The sequence below is a fragment of the Anomalospiza imberbis genome, chromosome 3 (assembly GCF_031753505.1).
Source record: "Anomalospiza imberbis isolate Cuckoo-Finch-1a 21T00152 chromosome 3, ASM3175350v1, whole genome shotgun sequence".
Lineage (NCBI taxonomy): Eukaryota > Metazoa > Chordata > Aves > Passeriformes > Viduidae > Anomalospiza > Anomalospiza imberbis.
The window spans coordinates 7167997-7183351 of NC_089683.1; the positions used below are offsets into that span (position 1 = coordinate 7167997).

The 15355-nt window shown below is 40.7% G+C and overlaps 1 long non-coding RNA gene across 1 annotated transcript; it reads left to right on the plus strand.

The window, feature by feature from the left end:
- The first annotated feature begins 503 nt into the window (after nucleotides 1-503).
- LOC137470213 (uncharacterized) lies at nucleotides 504-2141 on the plus strand. Its single transcript, XR_010996949.1, has 2 exons — nucleotides 504-1037; nucleotides 1959-2141. It is a non-coding gene; the product is annotated as an uncharacterized lncRNA (long non-coding RNA).
- The last annotated feature ends 13214 nt before the right edge of the window (nucleotides 2142-15355 follow it).

The following is a 15355-nucleotide window of genomic DNA, read 5'->3' on the forward strand; positions in this document are numbered from 1 at the left end:
TGAGACTAAGTGACAAAGTCTGCCCACGTGCCAATTGTTACACCCCTTCAGCCTCCAGAGCAGGGTAACACATCCAAACTGCCTTTGAGGAGTTCATACAATTATAGGACAACTAGAGGTTGACAGGAAATGTAAATTACCTATGAAAAACTATTCTATCCTGAGAGCAATTAACTGCTGACAGAGGCGACCAGAGAGGCTGTGAAAAGCTCATCCTTGGAGATATTCAGATCTTGACTGGGCACAGCTTCTGAAAACATTGCACTGGACCGTTTTCAAACATGGTGATAAGACCAGGTGATTTCCAGAATTGTCTCCCTGCCTAATTTATTGTAGAAACAAATGAAATTTATTGTAGGAATGGTCCTTGGCCCTTACTAACTTCCAGACAGTGTTTGGGAAGTGTTTGAGAGCCTGTTTATGGTCCAGACAAAACCATGCCAAGTACTTTGCTAAAGATTTAACAGAAGAGAGGATCAAGTTCCTGTGCTCTGGTTAGAGATGTAGACAGAGGTGTTGGTATTCCCAAAGTCATTCAGAATGTCTGTAACAGAGGAGGAGCTTCAGTGCTCACCTTCCTGTCTGGGGCTCACTCTGCATCACTGGCATTCCTCTTCTCATTTCTTGGAGTATCCAGCTTAGACTGTGGTAAAACATTGACGTGGCTTTTAACTATGATGTGGTTCTTTTTGGAATATTTTCAGACACAACTGTTTCTTTATGATACGTATCTCCAACCAAATACAGATCACCTCTTTTGTAAGCAAGATTGAGAGACTATAAAGACAGCCTGTGTCAGGAGGTGCTGTTCACAAAGTGGTTCTAGTGTACTTTTCAGAATCTGGAACTTGGTGAAAGGCTTGCAGTCACAAAAGACTAAGAACATCACAGACCTTTAGAATAAAAGCCTTAGAAGTAAAGCTGGTACCTCACTGTATGCTTTTAAATATGACACACCCCCCAAAATCTGTACCCAGATTTATTTCTCCATACTACTGGCCAGTGTGTGTATCTCTACAGCTTTTGCTTTCAAACAGGTGAACATTTTCTTTGCTTTCCTTCTAGGATGACTGGATGCTGGCAAAATCTGATTTTAAAGTGTTGGGATTAAAATCAACAGGACTAACCACATTGTGAGCACCGTTCTGCATAGCTCTGCCAGGTTCTGGATCAGCATGTGTTAACATCAGAAGAACAAACCTTGCAGACAAACTGTGCTTCACCTTCCATGGTTATTTTGGAAGACATAATCAGGAGAAAAATTGTGGCATTCATTTGGGAATTTCCAAGTTATTGCTCTGGTTATTGCTCTGATATTTACATGTATGAATTGTTTTGCCATTATTTCACAAGCAAGGTGAAATGATAAACCTGAGGCCATACAATTTGTCAGTGGCAGACCTAGGATAGCTTGATCTGCCAAATGCCAGCAACAAACAGCATAACTTCCACTTTTTCACATTTGACTTTACTATTTCCCCATTTACTAACAAACCCTTTTACTGCTGTGGCTAATATTTCCCACTCAGTGAGCCATAGTAGTTGATTAGTTACAGATTCTTTACAAGGGCAAGGACAATGCCAATCAGAATAGGTTTAGATTGGATATTAGGGAGAAATTATTTACAGTGAGAGTGGTGAGGCACGGGCTCAGGTTGCCCAAAGCTGTGAATGCTCCATGCCTGGAAGTGTTCAAGGCCAGGTTGAATGGAATTCTGAGCAACCCGTTCAAGTGAAAGGTGTCCCTGTCCATGGCAGGAAGTTGGAACTATGTGATCTTTAAGGTCCTTTCCAAACCCAAACCTTATTTCATGATTCTGCATTCAGGCTCTGTCCCTTAACATCACTGACAAATGGCCAAATCGGTGATCTCTCTCTAGAAATATAATATTGCTGTTCCCTCAGCCCATTGGAGCACAGTATATTTATTATCCACCTTGAATTTGTTTCCTTTGCAGGTTACTTTGCACCTTTCAAGAGGAGTCCCTGGATGCCATTGATAAAGGAGCAGCTGCCTCTGGATGTTGGCTTATAGGCATCCAATAGATCAGCAGTGTATGAAACAGCAAGGGCAACTAAACAATCAGGGTGTTTTTTCTGCACTAAAAATAAACAGTGAATAAACATTTACATTTAAATAAGCATATTCAGCATGTTCACACATTATATTCTAATTACTTAATAGCTTGAACTTTGTTAAACGGTGCATTTTATAGCATGCATTCAATCTTACATTGCACTGATGATGCTGACAGCAGCAAGTAATTGATCTGGGCTGTGCTTCAGGTACTCAAGTAAATCTTGATGTTTCTCTCTTCCTCGCACATTCATTCAATTAATTTCTCCCTAACTTTAATTGACATTCCTCTTTTTTTCAAGGGTTCCCAAACTTTATTTCCCTAAACATGCTTTGTCATTGAGCTGGTTTCTTAAACCACTTTCAGTTTGCACACTTTAGTTTTCCCCTTCTGGCTGCAGATGTCGTCCCTAAATTGTCCTTTCCCTCAAGTCCCAAACATCTTTTCTATTTCCAGTCATCTCAATTATTTTGCATTTTTAGGGGTCAGAAGTAGGTACTCAGTTGATGTTGCTGGTGGGGTAAGGGAGCCCTGCAGAACCCATAGGTTGGAATATTGCTGCTCTTAAGCAGGATAAACACTACTAATAAGTTCCTATCTGCATGAGAAGTACAGAGAATGTAATTTTTTTGGTAAGACCTTGGAAAAACACATGAAAAAAAATGCTGCATACCTGGCACAGCTCAAAAAAACAATAGCAGAACAGTTACTTAATCAAGGAATTCTCCCATCTTAAAAAAAAAAATCCACTAACAGTAAGGAACAAAAACATTACAGCAAATTTATACCTCAGGGAGGTGATAAAATCACCCTAGGGATTGATTTGGTCCATTTGTTCCCTAAAGCCAAATGTCAGAGACAGTTGCACAAAATAATATGCTGTCTTTGACTCTTTGTAGGAACAAAATCCCTAAAGCTCAAGGCATAATTTGAACCCTTTCTCTGACAGTTCTTATGACTGCAATAAGTATTTCAATGTTATGAACATCTACTCTGGATTCTTCTTATGTCTTTAAAAAGGCAGTGATTCATTGCTTCAAGCTACACTTCTGAAAGCATCTTATTGCTCGGTTTTACGAAAAGTATTTTTATCAAAGTATAAAAATAATATGCAGAAGTATGTTTCCAGCTGTTGGAAAAGTTTCCAAGTGATTCTTTAACTCCTCCCAAAAAAAGGAAGTTGAAAATCAAAGAAGAATAATTTAAAATAAGTTTGGACTTATTAAGTTTCTCTCATATTAAATCTTGCTCTTAGCTGGGCTGCTGCAATAGCTGTGCAGAGAAAGAGCCCTCCAGATCCACAGGAACCAAGCTAAGTGTGCAACTCAGTGCTATAAAACCACCACGGGTAAAGATGAACTGCCATTTTAGTTTTCCTGGAAAGCATCTATCAGTCCTCATGTTTCTGTAATTCCACTGTCATTCCAAAGGAGCTGCTCTTACTCGTGCTGTAAAATGTCCAGGAACCTCTCAAAGTGTGATTGGTGCAAGAGAACGCAGAGCTCAGTGTCAGCCAGCATCCAGCCCCCATGGCAGAGCTGTTAATGGGAGTTGTGCACTTTAGAGCTTGGTTTTGTTCATTTTATGGTGAATTCCTCATCTATTGTGTGCCACTTGTGCATGTTTCTGATAAGGCTGAAATAACTCTTCTGCAAACACTGAGCCTTCTGGTACTGTCTTGATTAAATATACATAACAAAGGGCAATCTAAGTATTTTATCAGAAGGCATCGTTTTTACCTCCTCTGTAACAATTTAGGATGATAACATAAATACTCACTGAAAAAATGCTATGAATGTTCTCATTTCAACAGCAGCTGATGCCCTGAACAGAGATGTACTTAAACTGCTGGCCTAAATGCTATAGAAATCAGGAAAGCACAAAGGCCTTTTAAATATAAAAAGTCTTTTTATTAGAAGCTGTGTATTTTAATAGGAATTTTTTTCAATGAAAATCATGTTTCCAAAGAATAAATATAACTGAGATTAAGAATGGAAGCAAAGAAAAACGAGGGGACTAGCTTGTGCAGTTTTAGCAAGTCATGTTCCAGTCATGCTTAAATCTTTACCCTTATCTGAATCAAAAATTATATATATTTGAGAAAAGTTGACCCGCATACACATTCTTACACCTAGTAAAACTTCATTTAATTTCTTTTTTTGGGTGAAATACGGAAGAAAATATTTCTGGTCTATTTCAAACATAAATAGAATAAGAATAGTTCATCTGGAAGGGATCTACAATCGTCATCTAGTCTAACCACCCAACCACAGTAGACCTGACCAAAAGTTAAAGCATTTTGCCAAGGGCATTGTCCAAATACCTCTTAAACACTGGGGCATCCACCACATCTCTAGGAAGCATGTTCCCATGTTGGAGCACCCTCTTGGCAAAAAAGGCTTCCTAATGTCCAGTCTAAATCTCCTCTGGGGCACTGCTGAGACTTTCAAACTAATCCTGCCTCTGGATACCAGGGAAGAGAGCTCAGCACCTCCCTGTCCCATTCCTCACCTCAGAAACCTGCAGAGCATGAGACTGAACCTCAGCCTCCTTTTCTCCAAAGCAGAAGACCCAGTTATGCACTCCTTGTACAACTTGCCTTCCTGCCCTTTCCCCTGCAAAAATTATGAATGTCAAGTTTTTCTTTTGGGAAAAACTTCACACAGAGACTGCGCGTGGTGTGATTGTGAGCTGTGCCTTTACTCACAGCTGCAGAAAGCTTCCAGCTGCCTGAAAGACCATGAGAGCACACAGGATAGAGCTTTGTGGGCATCCTCAACTTTGGGTCAAGCATCACTGCGATGTGCCCATCATCTTCCATCTTTCATGCAAGAAGAAACAATTAAAAAATGAAAAAAAATGCAATATGAATAAATATATGTCTCCAGTCTCAGTCACAGCTCCCCACAATTAAATTGCAGGAGGCATCTCCCCATGTTAGAGTAGCTTTGCTCAGCATTATTGATGCTGCTTGAACAGACACGCCATGAATTCCATTTTGCCACAACACATCCAATTTGGGAACAATAAACACTTCCTTTTCATTATCTCTTATGAATTATACTGATGTGCAGTTTTCATTCATATAATAGAATAATTAGAAATGCAGAATTACCAAGAACCTTCTCCAGTAGTAAAAGTTCAAGTATATATTTTCACTGGTTTTTTAATAAACTCTGACTAGGTCTCTGACTTTCATTCATTTATACATCTCGGAACTCAGACAGCTGAACATAAAGAACATATTAGGAAATGGTTTTTCAAGCCTGTTCCCTCTTCCAAGTTTATTTTCCAAATAATACTCAAGATATAAAGAATCATTTCAGGCGCCCTTCTCAAATGTTGTGCTCCAAACATATATTCTCTGCCGCAAAAATACACTCCAGGAACAAAAACAGGGCACAAGGCATTTTGTTCTAGCTTTGGGAAATGTTCAGATATCAAGCCTGGAACTCATAATACTTTTAGAGGGAGAAAATATATATATTTTAGTAGAAATGTCTACATTTTCCAAGGTCTGAGCTTCATTTCCTAGAAATACTGTGACAAGACAGCCACAAAACTCATCAGAGATTGCAAAAACATATAAACCACTGTACAATAATAAGAGTATTTTGACTTTTGTATGGTCAGAATGAGTGGAGCCACTTAGAGTTTGTTTCTTTTGAGAAAAATAAAAGGCAAAATAGTTGGGGGAAAGGCAAATTATGCAGTAAGCAATATGGTGCAGTAAATTGAGCATCCATGGGCCCACTTCCAGCTTCCTACTCTGAAAAAAGACATTCCCTTTTATGTGCACTCCCCATGTATATAAACACCTGAGATAGACTATTCTCCATGTTCTGGTGTCAGAGTCATCAGATCCTTTTGTGGACAGAACACACTGGACATTTGCTGAAAACATCACATTTACAAGGTAAATGGGTGATGTTTATGAACATTTTAAAAACTATCACAAGTTTTGTCCAGCTGAGAATGAATTTCAGAGGGTGGTGAAAAAACCCTTTTTCTACAATTTCCAGAAGCATCAATCAGGTTGGGGAAATTTTCATTTCATCTGTTGTCTGAAATTTCGGGAAAAGCAGAAATCACTTCCCTAATGGACAAAACTGGCTTGGGCAAAACTGCCACAGGGCTTGGACAGCAAGAAGCCACAGAACAGAAGTTTGGTCTGGCAAACAGCAAAGTTTCATTGCATCTGCACAGCAATGCCAGCTTCTGCCTCCAGATTTGCTTCCTTTCCTCTTCCAACCTGCCTAGTAAGTGAAGAAACCTCATCAACAATTAATCAGCTTTTCTGGGACTCAGATTCCTGTGTGTGTTATGGAAGGTTTCTAATCATGCATGGCTTGATTTAAGAATGCATTAAATGCTCTACAGATTTGAAAGGAATTCATCACAGTATAATTAGGCTGATAGCTCTTTGGTCATCAAGTGTCCTCCTATTTCCCTCCCGATGGTGGGTGAGATAACAACACTGAAAAATGTAATAGCTGGCTCTAATGACTAACCCCAGACAATTAGGCATTGCTTAGACAAAATTGCTTGCAGGTCACAATTTTTATTCACCACTAACAATTTCTGTCTTCACAGAAAGCTGCCAATCAAAAATATTTTTGATCTAGAAGCAGCATGCAGTATCCTCCAGTAGTGCAGAGCAATGGAAGAGTGCCCAGATGAGGAAGCCCTACACAGGAAGGGGACAGTCAGTAGCTGATCTCTGATGGTGACAAGGTGTACTTCAATCTATTGCATTCCTGTCATCAGACTATGGGTTGGATGCTGGTCTAGGCCAAGGCACTGCAGAAAAATAACAAGAGAGCTATAGAACTCAAGCAAAAAAACCCCAAATCTATAGAGACATCATTTATTGCATTTCCAGGATAGGGACAGCCTCATGGTTCTTTTGGAAAACCATGTAACATTTCACTTCAATGGTCAGTATTCAAAAGTGAGAGGAAGGGAGAAAGAAAGGGACTATTGGTTCAGTTAAAGACAATTATTCTTTTCAAACAAAGAAAAAAAAAACCAAGAGAACCCCTCCAAATAATCCATTTTGCATCAAACTAAAAGCTGTTCTTTTGATTTTCCATTATTAACATCCTTTAATTTTTTTCAACTCAGCCAATTTTGACATGAGCTGCTGTTTCTAACAAAAAAAAAAATCCATATTTTCATTTAGGTCAAAACAAGTAGTTCAACATTTAAGCCATTTCTCTCACTTTTGGGTAAGTCTACTTATTTCACAAGCATCATTTCCCCTGCAACCCATTTTCAAGCAAATTCAATAAACGTACACAGAACTTGCCTGCTTCCCCAGAAAAAGAATTCCGAGTCAGGATTCTCTGTGCTGCTGCTAAAAACAGCCTATTTCCATAGCTGTCACCTCCCCTGCAGTGAGGGAGCCTGAAACATCCCTAATTCTTCCCCACATCAATTAAGCCTCTCCTGGCTGGCTGGCAGGCTGCAGGCAGGAGGCAGGAGCCGCCTGTCTGCTGCAGTTCTGACTCACTTCCTTGGCCCAGCCTCAATCAGATGGGGAATCCCTGGAGGATGGATGTGTTGGCAGCACAGCTCCCTTGGCTATGTTTAAAGGTTAGAGGAGCCCAGAGATAACTGGGAGAGGTCTTCCTGCAGCCACCTCCAAGGAAGCTACGGAAGCATCTCTTAATGTCAGCACCAAGGGCACCAGAAAAGGATTCTTCTGCCAGCAGACTTGCATAAGCTCTTCAGGTTGTTTCAACCCTTTATTTCTGTGGTTTTGTCCCCAGAGGAAAAAAATATTACTTTGAAATCCAAAGTAGGTGGCAATAAGAATTTTGCCCACCAGACACTGCTTCAGGGCTGCTACAAGCACCCTAAAGGGACCTGAGATAGTGGAGAGCAGCAGAGCATCCACTGGGGTCCAGCCAGAGTGGGTCCAAGTCCCACTGGCACCATTTATAGTCCTGCACACAGCAAGGGTATGAGGGTGGACTGAGAGAGACACCCCAGCCCCAGAAACTGCTCCCTTCTCACCACCCATCAGTGTCCAAGGATATAAAGCCCTGTGGGAATGAAAACCTCCTTTCTATCATCAAAAACATATAAAGCTTTGTCCAGACTGGAGCTGGGCAACAGATTTTAGGCCATTTCTCAACCAGATATGGAAATGAGGGCTGGCAGTTTGTCTTTATGGTATTAGGTTGCTTTTCTGACAGAAAAAGATATTAACTATTTAATTCCCACAATTTCTTAGTAAAACATTTCAGTGTTAAAATCAAAATAAAATAACTGTGGCCATAAAGTTAAATTTCAACACTTAAGTGTACCTAAAATGCAGTTACTTTGACTTGTTCATAATCCAGACTTGAAACAGTTGAAATCTGTTTGTTAAGCAGTTAGTTTGATCTTTTCCTCAGCACCATCTCTGATGATTAAAGACAGGAAGATGATATCTGGAATAGGTATATGGAGCATCTATTGACTCCATGGAATGGAATACACTGTTGGACACCCAAGGCATTAATAATCCATTGTGTGAACAACCTAAAAGCAAAATTATATTGATTCCTGTAATTTAAGTGAAAAGCAAATTGTCCTGCTCTGGTTCTGGTAGTTTGATAGATTTACCTATTTGGTTATAGATTACAAGGAGGGCAATGGAATAAAAAGCAGGGACAGTCCTGCAGGCTCTAAGCTACCCTTCACAGCAGGGGCCAGAACACATCTGCAGCTTCAGGAAATGAAAACGTTGGGCTAGCACTCTCTGGAGCAATGGGGAGGAGGATTTTGCACTAAATCCCTGCAGAGATGTGTAAGTCTGTATCCCATGGAAGGAAGGAAATGTGCATGCTGCTGGGATAACAGGACAGCAAGCTTATAGACCTGCAACAGGTAAAAGAGGATGCAAGAAAAGAGTTGGGGAAGTCATGAAATCAGTCAGAAAGTTTTGCAATAAGAATTTTAGATAATTTCTGATTTCATCATATGCTTCAATATAAATATTGCAGAGATAGGGTATATTTCTTACCGATTTTTCATTCTTATTTTTGCTGTTGATATCAAGACAGGGTTGTCTTATTGGTACATGTATCCATGCATTCAGGGATGAGGGAGTCAGGCTTGGTTTTTTCCCTCTAGTTTGGCAATATTCCATTACACTGACAGACTTATTTTTTTCTAGAGCGACATTTAAGTGAATTGTTTTTGAATCCTTGACATTGTAATCGATACATGTAACAGAAAATATTAACTCACAACTGCCAGTTTCTGCTGCGACCATGGTTTTCTTCCTTAGCACCAGATAAGATCAGTAATTGTCTAACAAAAACTGCTGAGTAAACACATTTTTCCTAAAAGCAAAGTTCAACAAAAACAAACAAGGACAGAAAGATCAGCGATCCTGAGTCTTTCCAGTTCTATGATGTCCCACATAACAGAGCCCTCTCATCTTCTCTGCACTCTGGGCTCTCCTCTGAGCACCTGCCCACTCCATTGGATTAATATAGGGCTGGTCATGGGTCATGTGAAGCACAAAGAGACTGATCTTCCTTCTGGCTGCAAACAAAACTATGCAAGACATGTCTGCCTTTCCATACACCACAATTTTATTCCCCCTTTTCCTCAAAAAGCATCATTACACTGATGCATTGCTGCCCAACACCGTATGGGTGGGTATGCTACACACACCTCTGCAGTTACAAATGGAATGTGAGATTAGGAGTTTTTTGTGGAGACCGGGCAGAATTAAAGCAGCTTTTGTATTGCCAAGGCTCTTACGGGTTATTGTGTGTCACTAATTAGTCAAATAACAGATGTAGCTCCTGCAGCATGAAGAGTTGTTCTTGTTTTCTCTTGCTTTTCAATTACTGCCCTGTGAGCTGGGACAAAGTGTGTGAAATATGATCGTTTTGTTTTGTATATTTAGTGTTCCTGTGAAAAGATCTGTTGGGCTCCATCCTCAAAACTCAAAGGGAGCACAAGAAAACAGACTTTGAGGCTGTGCCTGCAACAGCTAATTTAGAATTTCCATGCCCAAGTGCTGGAAATCAATCTCTCCACTGCTGCCTTGCTAGAATAGCTCTGTACCACTCTTTCCTCTTGGCCACCAGCCCCTTCTGCAGCACAGGCCAAGGAGCAGTGCATGTGTGCCCCCTGCTATGGCACACCTGGCAGTGTCCTCTGCTGCCACCTCCATGCAAGCTACCTCAGACCTGAGGGGTGAACATTGGTGCAGTGTCTGCCACTGGACACATTTCTACTTCTTCTTACAAAGCTGTGCTGTACACTGCACCTTTGCAGAAGTTTCCAGCTTTTTCCTTCTTTCTAGGCTAAATGGCCAGTTCACAGCCTTTTCTTACATTTATGCTGTTTGTTACCCTCTAGTCTTTATTTCCTTGGTGGTCACACACCCCTGCTCACTTCTCCTCACCTGGTTTTCCAGTGATCTCTGTCCTCCGGATGTCGTTTCACCAGGAAGAACGAATCAGCCTCAGCTAATCTGTCTCCTGTGACAGACTAATGCTCCCAGTCACCACTGAGCCTGGAAGCAAAGCAGTGATGTGGCTCAAGATCAGCCCTCACTCCTGCTATGGGAACACGAGTTTTCCTGGGCCTCTGTGTCCAGAGAGTGAATGATGTTAATAAAGAAATATAATTCCCTAGCATTAGGAAAAATAACTCTAGTTAATACAAAATATCTTACTCTGTGCACTGATATGACTTTATAGTCTTCTTTTCTTTGACATAATTTAGCAGAGATCTTTAAATATTTTCCCAATAAGTATGTGGACAGGCATTCCACACATCCCATGGGTTGGACTTCCCAGTCAAGCAAGAAACTCCTGACTACCTTAGCAGCATAAATTCTTTCAGGTTTATTTTTTTAGTAACTACTCTCTTTGTCTCATTTTTCTTAAACTTTTAAGAAATCATTACTACTGAAAACTGGACTTGTAAATAAACTATTGACTTCCTTTAACTGCAGTCCTCAGTTTCTTTGCATTCCATTACTTGTGGAAAATACTGTCTCTGTCTTTCCAAATTCCAGTTTTGAATCTGACATACAAAATTTTGAGTAGTTCCCCAGTTCTCCTCAGCTGAGGATTTGCAGGCACCACCATATCTACATGCAATCACCCTCAAACATTTGCACCTAGATAATGAATATTTTAGTGTTCTTCATTATAGAAAGACAGAAGTCAAGAGTCACAAATGAAGCAGCTGTTGATTAAGACTGCTCTATTGAGAGCCCTGAACCTCTCCACAGTTCTCTAAGAGATAAACTAGGGAACAGCATTTGACCTTCATGATGTGTCATGTTGTAGGGCTGGAAAGGTTTTTCTAAGTTGCTGGGAGCAAGCACTTATAGGAAGGGTCAGAAACCAGGCTGCTGTCATTATTTCAATGGATTGTGCAGGTAAAAGGTAGAATTTGGTTAAAAATAACCCAGAGTACATGCTCCAAACCTCTGTTTTCCAATGGAGAGAGATATTTTTGCATTTGCAAAATCACCAAGTGTGTTATTAGCATCCTAAGTGCTAATCTCACACCAGAAAATTAGGCTGTGCTTAACACTTGGGTGCTAAATCCCAGTTTTCTAAATGCTGTTATATTGCTAGAATGGTGCCTGGCCAAATGCAGTTCCCCCAGACAACTCCTGGATGTGGTTCAGAAATTAACATAAGGCAGGAACTATTCCTAATCGGCACTTTGGATGCACTCACCCTGATTTGAAGGTTAAGATAGTTTAATAGTATAGATGCAGGTCATTCTGTGCCAGTTGGCTTCAACCACTCAAATCTCTTCCTCACCATTTAATTAGCTATTGAAGATACAGCCAAGACCACCAAAGTAATCTCTTTTACTCCTTTGACTTTAGTTGTAAGAAAAACACTAAATACAAATACTTCAAACATTGTGCTAGGTATGTAAATCAGTTTAGAGGTGTTAAAGAAGGAGTCTGAGTGATAGGAGACACAAAGGAAATAGTTCACAATCACAGAGGCAGCCTGCAGCAGAGAAACCTGGCTCTAGACTTCTCACAGCCCAGGTTAGGCAAAAATGCATTGGTGGACCTACCCAGCCCAGTTATTCACTTCACTGGGGGCTCCACTAACCTTTATCTGATTGCCTTGCTAAAGGTTTTTTCCTTTTTTGCAATATTTTAGTCTTTTTGCTAAGGCTTTGCGTTGTTTATTTAGGAACTTCTAGTGTAAAAACAACCTTTTTCATTTCTCTTGGCTCAGTGTTTTCACATACATGCAGTGAAGCAAGTCAGATGAGCAGGGAGATTCTTTTCACAATTTTCCGCTCTTTACCTCCCTGAATACACTAGAGACAATACCAGCTTTGTGTATATTAGTCCATCCCTAATATTTAACCCTAATGTGTGGAAGGGGCACTCAGGGATTCTAACTGCCTTAGAACTTTTTTTTTATTATGGTAAGGTAATTTAAGGCATTTCACACCCAGCAGTAACCAGTCCATGAGGAGAAAGCACAGATCAAACTGTTGACATCAAGAGAGATAAGCACAACCTGAGGTGTTCTCTTCAGCATCCTAAACCATGTCCAGCAATCCAGACACATTAAATGCCAATTTAAACCAAAATAATTTTAAATTGTAGTGTTTTGCCAACTCTTCTTTATTTCCATTGCTCCAAATAATGCAATTTTCCCTGAATAATTGTTGTTATGAGCATCATCTATTAATTCCAGCCCAGCTGCCCACTGGACACCACCAAGGATCATTTGCTCATGAAGGATACGTGCCCCTGCTCATTTGCAGACATATAAATGCATGACGTTCTGCTCTGCTCCCACAGGGGAAAAGCAGTACCACATCTTCCATCAGAATTGCCTCTCTCTCGCCTCCTGTTCCTGCTAATTTGGCTGGAAGAGCTGCGGCTGCTGAGATTTAAAGGCTTGAGGAAATGCAGCCATTCTGTTGTCAGTGGAGTTAATAAGCCAAAGAGCTCAGATGGTTGAATCCTGCACTCCTTCCCCGGCTGAAGTCGGTGGGAAAAAAGCCAAAAGGGCCTGTGGAAGTTTGATAATGCACACAAGCAGTCAGTCTGCCTGCATGTGTGCAGCCACCAAGAAACAAACATTGATTAATCTCTGCTCTTATTGATGAAGTTTACTGCTAGCCAGTGTGGCAGAGATGGGATGAGGCTGAGCAGCTTGAAAAAAAAAAAATTCTTTACACCTTTGCAATACTGTTTTTAGTCCGCAGATAGAAAAAGGTCCAGAGACAGAAAATCTTGTTCAACAGACAAGACACTTGATGAAATCACACCAAAGAGAGATTCAAGGGGACTAAACAGTCAAGCAGGACAGTTCTTATGATATTTGAATGTCTAGTTTCATCATTTTTAGAATAAAACCTTATCATTTTACCTTGTTGGAACCCTTTTTCATTTTTTATACACTAAGCAAAAATAGAATGACCTATTTTGACTGAACTGAAACTACTCTTTCATACCTCAGAACTTCACTGAAATATTTAAAAGGGAAGACAAATTTCAGAAAAGATCTAAAAAGCACATGGTTGTGTTCCCTTTGTTCCATTCATCCCATGAATGTATCCTATAGAGATAGAATGGGTGATATCCTCATCTGTAAACTAGGGGAACAGGCACATGTTCCCTAAGGAAATAATTAGGGGCAGTTAAATGCAGTCAGACTGAGGAAGGGATCACTCACCTTGTGCTCAGCACTGGTGAGGCCACACCTCAAATCCTGGGTTCAGTGTTTTGCCTCTCATGGCAAGAAAAGCATTGAGGGGCTGGAGCGCATCCAGAGAAGGGAGCAGAGCTGGGGAAAGGTTTGGGGCACAGGTCTGATGAGGAGCAGCTGAGGGATATGGGGGAGCTCAGCCTGGAGAAAAGAAGGCTCAGGAGGGGAGCTTCTGGCTCTCCACTGGTCCCTGACAGGAGGGTAGAGATCAGCCTTTTCTCCCAGGTAAAAAAATGATAGGACAGGAGGAAATGGCCTCAGGCTGCACGAGAAGAGGTTTAGATTGGATATCAGGAAAAACTTCTTCACAGAAAGGGATTGTCAAGCACTGGAACAAACTGCCCAGGGAAGTGGTAGAGTCACCATCCTTGAAGGGATTTAGAAGACGTGGAGATGTGGCCCTTGGGGACGTGGCTGAGTGGTGGAATGGCAGTGCTGAGTTAACAGTTGGACTCAAAGATCTTAAAGGTCATTTTCAACCTAAATGATTTTTTGATTCTCAGGTTCTATGAAATTAGCAAAGGAAATACCAGGTAGTCATCAGTAAATCATGGAGCAAGTCCTCTCAAGATGACAGGAGATCTGTTAGACTAACAAAAGAAATTTATATCATCCCCTTAAACATACACATGAGGTTTTCAGGAATGTTGAAAATTATGGAGTCTGGAAGTTCTCTTGGCTAACTCGTGTAAAACACCAGCCAGCTACTCCAAACCACAAACAGCTGGAGTTCAGAAGACAATGCAGAAGAAATCAAGCACCAGTTTTCCTTCTCACATCCTTCCCCTCCCAGTGGAACATTCTGCCTGGAAGCATTTTTTTCAGGACTTTTTTTTCAACTTTATTTTGGGACGGGAAATGGAAATTTCCTGATAAATGAAATTTCCAAACGTCTTTTGACCATCTGGAGTGATGGTAGGTTACAGGACAATCTGCAGCTTGAGACTTTCTCATGACTGCTCTGTATTTTACCACTCTGGCACAAACCCACGTTCATGACTTGACACAGACCAGTGGAGCCACAGTGCAGAACAAGCCTGCTTTTCTCCATAATACACCCTCCAGATATATATACCCTACCACCTCAACATTTTGAGTGACAACCTGATACCACCAGAGTCAAACAGAAGTTTTTCCTAGTCAGCTGAATTAAACTGAGATTGATTTCCCAGTTGACAATGGAAAATGCATCAGCATTCTTGACCTTGGCAAGCTGTAGCATTACTATCTTCCACAGAGTAAATCAAGTACCATTTTGAAGCAGACATTTTCACTTCTGAACCTTCCTTCCTGGCATTTGTGAGCAGAGGCTGCAGGGAGTTCTCTAATGCTCTTCCCAAAGTAAGAACAGAAACCTTTGGCCTTAGCATAAGCACAGGATAATGCTCCCATGACTGCCCAAAGTATTTTGCAAATCCCCAGCCACCTGGGCAGAGAAAACACTTCTTTGGGCAGGAATGCATCCCCCCACATGAACAAGCTCTGAAAAGGAGTTGGATATTGAAGTAAACAATAAAAATATGCATCAAAAATTTCTCCAGTTGAAAAGAAGATAAC